Source organism: Macaca thibetana, chromosome 3 (assembly GCF_024542745.1).
Source record: "Macaca thibetana thibetana isolate TM-01 chromosome 3, ASM2454274v1, whole genome shotgun sequence".
NCBI lineage: Eukaryota > Metazoa > Chordata > Mammalia > Primates > Cercopithecidae > Macaca > Macaca thibetana.
Window position 1 is genome coordinate 40,699,272 of NC_065580.1, and position 12,029 is coordinate 40,711,300.

A 12,029-nucleotide genomic window follows, 5' to 3' on the forward strand; every position below is an offset into this window, starting at 1 on the left:
GAGGAAGAGGAAAACTTGGAAATAAAACATTTTATATTCTTAGAAAATATGGCACTTATTAAAAAAATTATTTATAATCATTCAAACAATAAAAAAGAAGTCCTTGGAAACAAAAACTTAATCAAAACAAGTAAAATAAATAAAAATAGAAGTAAAGTCAAGGAAATCTACTGGATGGTATAGATTTGGGGAAAATGGGAGGGGGGAAAGGAAGAGAAAGGAAGAAAAAGAAAGACAAGGGAAGTATAGAAATAAGAGAACCAAAAATTGAATTATAGAAGCTCCAAAACTAGAGAATAGGGAAAACAAGAGGAAAGCATCAATTAATTAGTGCAACTCAGCACAATCCTTTTACTAGATGTGTGGAGGGTTATGTATACTATCTATACATTATTGTTCCCTGGATTCTATACATGTTTTCTGTGTTTTTAATATCACATAAATTTGCAAATAACTGAATCGGTCATCTTTAGCAACTCATTTATATTTCTCTTTGTTTCAGGTTTTGTTTAATCATTAATATAAAAAATAGTCTTAAAGATAATCTTCGACTCTTTCAAATCCAAAATTCAATTAATTCTAGTACGAAGCTTAGCTCAGCATGTTGCCTTTGTTCAAGGTATAACAGCTGGTCACCACTGGCTCTTTAGCACTTCAAATATAGAGTTGCTGAGTCCAATTTCAAAGTATTATTTGGCAACAAATCAATACCATAGCTGAATCAGTAAGCTCAGTATTTGGAACTGAAGTATATGAATTCCAACATGTGGAGATAAAGGAAGATGAAAAGATAAGTGAACTGTAGTTTGGGACAGAAGGAAAAAATAAAGGGAAATAATACTTTCACTTTGAGACTTCTTTCCATGCTAGGTTAGAATGTAAGCTATTCACTCATTTCTTGCATCCAGCATTATAATCAGATTACAACCGATTATAGTGGCTAAAACCACACATGGTAGGCTGATCATATACTCAGTTTATCCTGGTGATCAGTTAATGCTTTTTAATTATTTTATTACTCCCTTTCATCCTGATAAGTAAATTTTGACAGTAAATTATCTAGTTACATTATTCTCCAAGAAGTTTTTTAAAAGTAGGATATAAAAAAATAATGATCAGTAACAAAAACAGCAACCAGCAGTCCTGAGAATCACTGGCATTTAGAAGAATGTCCTCAATTTGTTAATCAATAGGGGATTTAAAGGGACTAAATATTGTCTTTTACTCCCTTTGTTTGGAGATGTTCATTAAAACAGTCAGGGCAAAAAGACATGAGAAAGGCAGAAGGGGGAAAAAATAAGAAGAATATGTCTGCTGGGCATATTGAGATGACACCAGCAGATGCTTCAAGTGACTCTGTGGCATCAGCATCGTGACCTAGCTGTCAATAGTTAGCAAAAATCACTGAACATGCTTCACGTGGGAGCACCTACTACCAATTTCAAGACAGAAAGCACATTAAAATCACATCAAGTATCAAAATATAGTATGTGTTAACTACACTTTTTAAAATCTTTAAGTGAGGAAAACTTTTCTAAGTTTGACCAATACTCTAGAAACCAAAATTATTTTTTAATTGAAAGCTTAAAAGCAATAATAAAAAGTATTCTGAATGAAAAAAATCAAGCAAAGAACAAGTCTGGGGAAAAATTAGCACCTATGGCAGAAAATAAGATAATTTTATTAATTAAACAAAAACATACACAATAAAGAAATAGACAATATTAGTAGACAATTTACAAAACACAAGATAGTTTGAGAAAACAGTAACAACAGCAAATGGCCATCAAGGATCTGAACGTCCCACTGCATAATTGAAGCAATGTAAAATAAAAGTCAGATCTATCTTTTTTTTTCAGTTCTCCAGTTGAAAAATATATATGTGTGTATGTCATGTTTATTAACATTTTGTTGGTGGTGGGTGCTATGGCTTGAATAGGTCTCCCAAAGATCTTGTGTTGAAAATTTAATCCCCAATGCAACAGTGTTGAGAGGTGAGACCTTTAAGAGGTGACTAGATTATGAAGATTCTGCCCTTATGAGTCGATTAATGTCATTATTCGGGAAGTGCATTAGTTATCTGAAGAATGAGTTTGTTATGAAAGCAAATTCAAACCCCTCTTGCTCTCTTGTGGATACTCTTGTGCCCTTCTGCCTTTCACCATGGGATGATACCACAAGAAGACCCTCACTAGGTGAGGCCCTAGGCCTTGGACTTTCCAGCCTCCAGAACCATGAGCCAAATGTGTCTGTTGTTTATAAGTTACCCAGTCTGTGGTATCCTGTTATATCAACAACAAAACAGACTAAGGCAGAATCGATTGGAAACAGATGCTTTTATGTTTTTTTGATTGTGGTATATATTTTTTATGTTTTTCTGGAGGGCAATTTGACATTAGCTCTATAAATTTTAACAGCATATATACTTTGCCCAGTACTTCTCCTGATACATATTCACCCAGACTTTCCAAAGGATCTTCTCATCTGTTTTTCATCATTGCATTTAATGTATTGGCAAAAAGCTGCAAATATCAAAAATAAATATCAGCTTGATTTTTTAAAGTGTAATCTACCACTAAAATTTAAATGTAAGTAATCAATAAAATAAATAGAGCAGAATGTTATGGACAACTCTTTAGAAATATTATTGGGAGGAATAAGCATGCTTGAGAATAGTAAATATGCAGCAAAATCCCACCTGTTGGCTCTTACTCTGCTAAGTATGCGTAACAAAATGCTAACATTTGCAGTATCTGGGGTCTTTTTGGAGGAGGTAATAGAAGAGAATTTTTGTTGTTCATCACACAAATTATTTGTTTTTAACCTTATAAAATTATTTTGTATTGCTTTTATCTTAAATAATGTAAAGCAGCATTTTAAGAACTTGAAAAAAGTGATTTCTAAATACAAGTTCTAAAAGACTTTACATATTTCAGTATCATTTGTCATTTTAAAATATTGAGCTTTCCTAAAGTAAATTCAATAAATAAAAAGTCAAATATATACAGAAGTTTTAGGAATTGAAGCATATATTCTATTGAAATTATGCAAAAGGATATTAGTTAGTAATCATAAGTTAAGCCCTTAAGTCTACACAAGAGATGCTACTGAATGGACTATTCATGTCTTCTATGCCCATTGAATCTATTGATAAAGTAATGACCTTTTATGTGCTGATTCTCTTTTGCAGGCTGAAGAGCAGTGTGGTCTAATGAAGACAACTGTGTTCTCTGACTGTTTGGGCAAGTTGCTTCACCTCCCTGAACTTCAATTTCAACACCACTTAAATGGTAATAACAATGCCTTCCTGCTAGTATGAGGAATGAATGAATCAGAATTAAAAGGGTAAACGTGTAAAAAGCACAGTTACTGAATAAATGTTAGTTGAATATAAGTTTTTAAATATTTGATAATAATGTGTTTCCACTGCACGGGAAGAAAGTGTGTGAACATCCGAACAGGAAGAGGAGGTCATCCATATTTAACACTCAATGTCCCCTCATCCCTTTACACTCACTGCACAACGTTCCTGAAAAGATGAAGACATGGGGATAGTGGATGTTTACAAATAGCTGCTGATAAAGGTGTTTGCTTGCTACTCTGTGGCTCAAGGCTTTTACTTTGTGAATAATGAAAGAACATAATCAAATCTATCCAACCCCAAATTAATGTAATAGTAACAGTCTTTCTGAATGCCATGATTTTGGAACACATTCCATGGTAAGGCAGCTAAACAGCTACTACAGTGAGAGGTGAGCCTACACTGGCCACCACCTGCAATCAGTGTTGTCCCAGCGTCAATCCAGATCATGGTTCTCTCCCGAAGCCTTCAGACCAAGATGCAGGCACAACTTTTCTCCCTTTATTTTTACGTTTTTCTTCTTTCCCTTTTGCTTTTGATAAGAGCTACCTGTATAAAGTACTTTATTACTCGTCTTCTAAGAGCAAAGGGAAAACTCAATAAACCTATTTGAACCTCGGTAATGCAACATTAATTAAGCTGAGACTTCACCAAATAAGACATACACAATAATTAATGTATTCAGTCCCAGCACATACAAAATACAGCAAAATGGACAGGCTTCAAAAAATTTTTATCTCTATGTAACAGAATAATTTTCTTACCACAGTGCTTTCTGTGAAATCACAGATTGTTTTTTAACCACAATTTAAAAAACAGGCCATGCTGTTATAGCAAGGGTTAAATTTAATTGATCCATAAAATAATATTAATTGCTAACATTTTTAGGTGTTTACCATGTGTCAAGCTTTGTTATAAACACTTGGTATTTATTCTCTTTCAAAATCTTCATGACATTATTACATAAGTCCTATTATGTCCCCATTTTACTCATGGTCATTTGAATTTGTTGTTGTTGTTTAACTTATTTCTATACATTATTGGGGAACAAGTGGTGTTTGGTTAAATAGGTAAGTTCTTTAGTGATGATTTGTGAGATTTTGATGCACCCATCACCTGAGCAGTATACACTGCACCCTATTTGTAGTCTTGTGTCCCTCAGCCCTTTCCCACCCTTTCCCTCTGAGTCCCCAAAGTCCACTGTGTTATTCTTATGCCTTTGCATCCCCATAGCCTAGTTCCCACTTATGAGAACATCCAATGTTTGGTTTTCCATTCCTGAGTTACTTAGAATAATAGTCTCCAATCTCATCCAGGTCATTGCAAATGCCATTAATTTATTCCCTTTTATGGCTGAGTAGTATTCCATTTTGTGTGTGTGTGTGTGTGTGTGTGTGTGTGTGTGTGTGTGTGTGTGTGTCACAGTTTCTTTATCCACTTGTTGATTGATGGGTATTTGGTTTGGTTCCACATTTTTGCAAATGTGAATTGTGCTGCTATAAATGTGTGTCAAGTATCTTTTTTGTATAATGACTTCTTTTCCTCTGGGTAGATACCAAGTAGTGTAATTGCTGGCTCTATGGTAGATCTACTTTTAGTTCTTTGAGGAATCTCCACACTGTTTTCCATAGTGGTTGTACTAGTTTGCATTCCCAACAGCAGTGTAGAAGTGTTCCCTGTTCACTGCATCCACGCCAACATCTACTTTTTAAAAAATTTTTTTGATTATGGCCATTCTTGGTCATTTGAAAGAATAGGAAAAACTGGAAAGAGAAAGAGCATAGATGAAAATTTTTTGAAGTACATTTTGAGCAAAATTTTCCACTTTCATTTTTTTGAGAGACTATAAAATAACTTGCATGAGATTTGCAATTGTTTTTGGATGACAGATATTCATGTTTCTAATTTGACACAGAGCAAAGATGGGACCACGAAGCATACAGTGTATATGTATGTATGCATATTTGTGTGTATCTATTTAAGTGTGTGTATGGAGGACATTGTATATGTTCTCTATAAGGGAGGATCACATGAGAATCCTCAAATTTAAATCTGGTCACTAAACAGTGCTTATTCTTTCGTAAGCTTAAACAAGTAATGCACATCTATTGTATATAAATAGATTTTTGCCTAAAGTAATATTTTTCTTGTCATTTTGGTATTTTTTGCTTTTTATTTTTGTTTTATCTGAAGGATAAACAGTGACTCTAAGCAGATAAGAATTACTTCCATATCAATGACATATTACTCTTCTGTTAATGCATTAATTTTAAAAAAAAGTAGATTTTTAACTAAATACAAAATAATTTGCAGAATAGAAAAAAGATGTTAAGTAAATAAAAAGAATATGAAAACTTTGGAGATTTCTGGCTTATCATCAGTCATACCTTTATGCACATATATTAATAAAAATTACAAAAAAAATTTAAAATTAAGTATTCAGAGAAAACTTACATAGGCAGAATTGAAATGATTTCTTTCTTATAATAGTTTTCCTATAGAATGTTAAGGTATATTTGTTTTATATGTAATTTATTAATTTTTATTACTCCAAAGTCAAGAATGATAAATCATTAAAATCCAATCTATGATTTTATTGACCAACAGCTTAGCAGAAATAGAACCTCAAATCCTAAAAACTTATTGTCATTTACTCAAGTATTATCTCAATAAAATGCATGTTAACATCTTTTAAAAATGTCTTCAGGAATAATATAAGCAAGAATTTTTATCCTACACCCTGAAGAACTGAACAATTTCTAAGGCTAGAATTCTTAGTTTATTGATACTGTATAGTTGGCTGATGCTTCACAAAGCTCAAGATCTTTTTATAAATCAATTGCTTGAGATGAGACTTTTTCTCATTGTAATATAAAATGTGTGTTGCCTTCTCCTAAACAAATTTCTTATCACAAAAATATAAGCAAAAGTCTCGAATATCAACTTAATGTCTGATGCACATGTTCCACTTGTGTTAAGCATGCTATGAAATAAAAATCTGTTATTTTGTTTCTAATTCATACACACGAGATTTGCTTTTGATGTTTCTCCCTACTAAATTTAAAAAGCTTACTTATAAAATCATTATAAGTATTCAAAATGCTATTTTCACAATAGTTGTTATCTGTGGGTGAAAGATAAGTTTGATATGTATTTATTTATGATTTGCCATGAGAGACAGACTTAGAGGAAAATGATAGGAATATTGGCTGTCAGTTTGAGGATAAGCATTAATCTTTATAAGCAGCACAGGGCTGAGTTCATATGATATATTTCCACAAAGAGACAATTTTTGGAATGAATATAATCTATTCTAATTTTTGGAAATGAAACTTTCTAACTTATAAACAACTAAATTATAAAGTTACTAGACTGCAAAAGACACTTCACATCCAGCTAGTTCTGTTACATGAGCTGTGGACACTTCCTTGCTTGAAGCCCACTGTGAAAACCTATCTATTAGGAAACACCTACAAGGAAAATAAGACAGCATTTTGTTTTCAGGTGAGGCACTGAATTCAATGTACACTTGAATGTGTCTTGATTCTCATCTCACTCCACTTCATCCCAAAATATTGGTTGTAAGTTTACTTCTGAGAGTATAAAGGAGTGCTGTTTTCTCCAAGGTCACTTTTCATGCAAAAAAAGGAAAAAGCTGCTCTCCCTGTACCTGTCTCCATGCCAATCCTGGTGAACTATCAGGACTTTGTGCTTCAGAAATCTAGACAGTTCTTATACATGGGGGTAATCAATAGCATTTTGCCTGTTTCTATGAGAAAAAATAAACTTGGTAAGTGGAGTATACTGCCCCACTGTTAAGATCCTGGGTAATTTTATGTCTGATTTTTAAAGATAGAAAATACAAATGTGTTGTATAATGGTACTGAAGATGGTCTCAGCCATACACTTGAAAAGCAGAGAAATATCTGAGAACTGAGAGAAAGTCAGAGTTTCTACAACATTCATGGAGATCAGAGTCTGAGAGAAACTCCTTGGAGGAGCAGAACATCATATGAAATGTCCATGTTGATGCCTATAAGAACTAGACAATGGGCACCTTAGCTATGGGTGACTGAGAGAAAATGTGATGTTAAACTTGACATGGAGAAAATGGAGCCACCAGCAGAGATAGCTATCATGTGATAATTAATAGCACCTCCCAAAGAGGTTGTCAGAATATCCAGAGAAATAATCTATATAATGATCTTGACATATAAGTCTACAATGTTTCTTAGTTGTTATTTTTATTATCATTCTAAATATTCTTCATATATTTCTACTTAAGTAGAAGAGTGTTGAGCTCTAAGACTTGCCTAGTCTTAGAACGATTTTTTGCCATAATGACTGAGGACTCATATGGAGCTTAATTCACCCTCACATTGACTTATTAAACACACACACACACACACACACACACACTCCATTGACAAGAGAAACTAACTTCCCTGAAGGGATGTAAATTGAGAAATTGAGTCACAGAACAGAAAAAAAGAGAAAAATAAGAGAAATTGTCTGTCACCCTCATGTCCAGAATTTTTCATTATTACTTAATTTGTTGGTATCCACTTTCATAAATACATTTAGACAAAATTTAAGGAGCTCTTGAAGAATTTATGGAAAACATAGGGATTTCTTAAAGTACAACGTAATTTTATTATAACATTTTAGCCTAACATGTTATTTTAGCCTTACATTTAAAGTACAATGTAATTTTATTATAACATTTAGCCTGTTACAACTACCTATAGTATTCAGTACAGTAACATCTGTACAGGTTTGTAGCCTAGGAGCAATAGGCTATACCTTAGATGCTAGGTATGTAATGATACTATCTAAATTTATATAAGTACATACATACACTTTATGACATGGTTTGGCTGTGTCCCCATCCAAATCTCATCTTGAATTGCTGCTCTCATAATCCCCACATGTTGTTGTGGGAGGTAACTGAATCACGGGGGCAGGTTTTCCTATGTTGTTCTTGTGATAGTGAATATGTTTCATGAGATCTGGTGGTTATATAAAGGGCAGTTCCCCGGAACACACTCTCTTACCTGCCACCATGTGAGATGTGCCTTTGCTCCTATTTGGTCTTATGCTGTGATTCTGAGGCTTCCTCAGCCATGTGGAACTGTGAGTCCATTAAACCTCTTTTTCTTTACAAATTACCCAGTCTTGGGTATTTCTTCATAGCAGTATGAAAATGGACTAATACAGTAAAATGGCACCAGTAAAGTGGGGCACTGCTATTAAGATACTCAAAAATGTGGAAGATACCCAAAAATGGGTAACAGGCAGAGGTTGGAATAGTTTGGAGGACGCGGAAGGAGACAAGAAAATGTAAGAAAGTTTGGAACTTCTTAGAGACTTGGAGGGCTCTGAAGACAGGAAGATGTGGGAAAATTTGGAACTTCCTAGAGACTTGTTGAACGGTTTTGACCAAAAAGTCCACGCTGAGGTGATCTCCGGTGGAGAGAAGGAACTTACTGGGAACTGGAGCAAAGATGATTTTTGCTATGCTTTACAAAAAAGACTGGCAGCATTTTCTCCCAGTCCTAGAGATCAGTGAAGCTTTGAACTTGAGAGAGATGATTTAGGATATCTGGTGGAAGAAATTTCTAAGCAACAAAGCATTCAACAGGTGATTTGGGTGCTCTTAGAAACATTCTGCTTTGCTGGGCACCAGTGGCTCATGCCTGTAATCCCAGCACTTTAGGAGGCTGAGGTGGGCAGATCACGAAGTCAAGAGATCAAGACCATCCTGGTCAACATTGTGAAACCCCATCTCTACTAAAAATACAAAAATTAGCTGGGCATGCTGGCGTGTACCTGTAGTCCCAGCTACTTGGGAGGCTGAGGCAGGAGAATCGCTTGAACCCAGGAGGCAGAGGTTGCAGTGAGCTGAGATTGCACCACTGCACTCCAGCCTGGGCGACAGTGCGAAACTATGTATCAAAAAAAAAAAAAAATCAGTTTTATGTATTCACAAAAGATATGGTTTGGAATTAGAACTTACATTTAAAAGGGAAGTAATAAATTTTGGAAAGTTTGCAGCCTGATGATTCAACAGAAGAGAAAAACCAATTTTCTGAGGAGAAATTCAAGCCAGCTGCAGAAATGTCCATAAGGAACGAGCAGCCAAATGGTAATTGCCAAGATAATGGGGAAAATGTCTCCAAGACATGTCAGAGACCTTCATGGCAGCCCCATCCATCATTAGCTGGAAGGCCTACGAGAAAAAAATGGTTTCATGGACCAACCCCATGGCCTTTCTGCTGTGTGTAGTCTCAGACTTGGTGCCTTGCATTGGTGCCCAGCCTTGGCCAAAAGGAGCCAACACAGAGTTCAGGGCATTGCTTCAAAGGGTGCAAACCCCAAGTCTTGGTGGCTTACACAGAGTGTTGGGCCTGAGAGTGCACAAAAGTCAAGAATTGAAGTTTGGGAACCTCCCCCTAGATTTCAAAGGAGGAATGGAAACTCCTGGATGTCCAGGCAAAGGTGTGCTGCAGGGGTGGAGCCCTCATGGAGAACCTCTGCTAGAGCAGTATGGAAAGGAAATGTGGGGCAGAACCCCCACACAGAGTCCCCACTGTGGAACTGCTAAGTGGAGCTGTGAGAAGGCCACCATTCTCCAGACCCAAGAATGCTAACCACCAATAGCTTGTGCTGCGTCCCTGGAAAAGCCACAGACACTTAACTCCAGCCCGTGAAAGCAGCTAAGAGGTAAGTTGTACCCTGCAAAGCCACAGGAAAGGGGCTGCCCAAGACCATGGGGGATATATATATATATATAATATCATATATATTTGATAGATATATACACACATATATATAGGATATATATCATATATATAAAGACATATACATATGTCAAGCACTCTGACATAGATTTAATTGGAGTAACTGAAGGATAAGATATAGATGAAAGGGCAAAAAATACATGAAAAAGAAAAAATGTGTGGCTCAAAATATCCAAAATAGTGAAATATATCAAATCAAGGGTACAAGAAGCCCAAAGACCCTAAGTAAGATGAATGTTAAATACATACACATTCACAAACAGACATATTTTTAAATTGCTAAACCCCCTCCCCCCAAAAAACCCCCACAATTTTAAAGGCAGCCAGAGGAGTAAAAGGACATTGGTATGAATTCATGGTATGAATGTTTTTGTCCTCTCTAAAATGCATGTGTTGAAAACCTAATTCCCAATGCAACAGTGTTGAAAGGCGGGGCCTAATGGAAGGTGTTTAAATCATGTAGTCTCCACCACTATAAATAGATAAATGCCTTTAATAAAAAGGGCTTACAGGAGTGGATTTTTTGTCTTCTGCTTCTGCTCTCCTGCCATATGAAGACACAGAGTTCATCTCATTTTGCCCTTCTTTCTTCTGTCATGTGAGGATGCAACAAGAAGGACCTCACCAGATGCCAGTTGCTGGCACATTGATCCTGGACTTCACAACTATGAGAAAATAAATCTCCATTCTTTATAAATTATTCAGTCTGTGGCATTCTGTCATAGCAACACAAAACAAACTAAGACAGACACATTACATATAGAAAAACAAAGATAAAAAATATAGTTGGGCATGGTGGCTCACACTTGTAATCCAAGCATTTGGAGAGGCTGAGGTAGGAAGATCACATAAGCCCCGGAGTTTGAGATCAGCCTGAGCAAACTGTCTGTAGAGTCCCTGTCCCTATCAAAAGTGAAAAAAAAAATTAAACAAATTACACAGGTGTGACGGTGTATGCCTGTGGTCCCAGCTACTCAGGAGCCTGAGGTGGAAGAATCCCTTGAGCCTAGGAGGTTAAGGCTGCAGTGAGCCATGACCATGCCACTGCACTCCAACCTGGGTGACAGAGCAAGACTTTGTCCCCCTCCCCCAAAAAAAGAAAGAAAAAAGAAAAAGAAAGAAAAAGAAAAAAAGAAAAATGGGAGAGAGAATTATAGTAGGCCTATATTGCATATATAATGCATATTTCTTCAGGAAATGACTTGTTTAAATGAATTGACTTGTTTAAAGTACTGAATGGAAAAAAAAAAAACCTGTCAACCCATAATTCTCTAACAAGTAGAAATAGCTTAACAAAATGAAAGTAACACAAACAGTTTTTCTGACAAAAGCTGAGAAAATTCATTGCCAGTTGATACACAATACAAGAAATGTTATAGGGAGATCTTCAGGCAGAAGGAATATGAATGCAGACAGAAACTTGAATCTACACAAAAAAAATGTGAGCTCTGGAAATAGTAAAAATGAAACACAAATCTATTTTTAAAGTTTTTAATTGTTTGTTTCCTGTTGTATACCCTATTCTTTAACTATATTTATGGGAAATGTTATCTCTTAATACCTAACATTTTTAGTTTATATTTTATTTTCCTTATAATCATGATTTTATTTTGTTTTTAAAACAAAACCATTAGCATCTTGATTTTACTATGTAAACTTGATCATGGGAGAGAAAAACTTTCCTGTAAGTGGATCTAAATGATTAAATATTTATATATGAATTCTAGTGATTGTAGTTGATAATTACTCAATGTTGGGGTAAAGCCTATCAAACAGTAAACGAGTAATGATTTTACATGTAAAAAATACATTCATATAAGAATAACGGCAAAAATGAAACACAAGGTGAAATGTTTTAATTTTTGGTA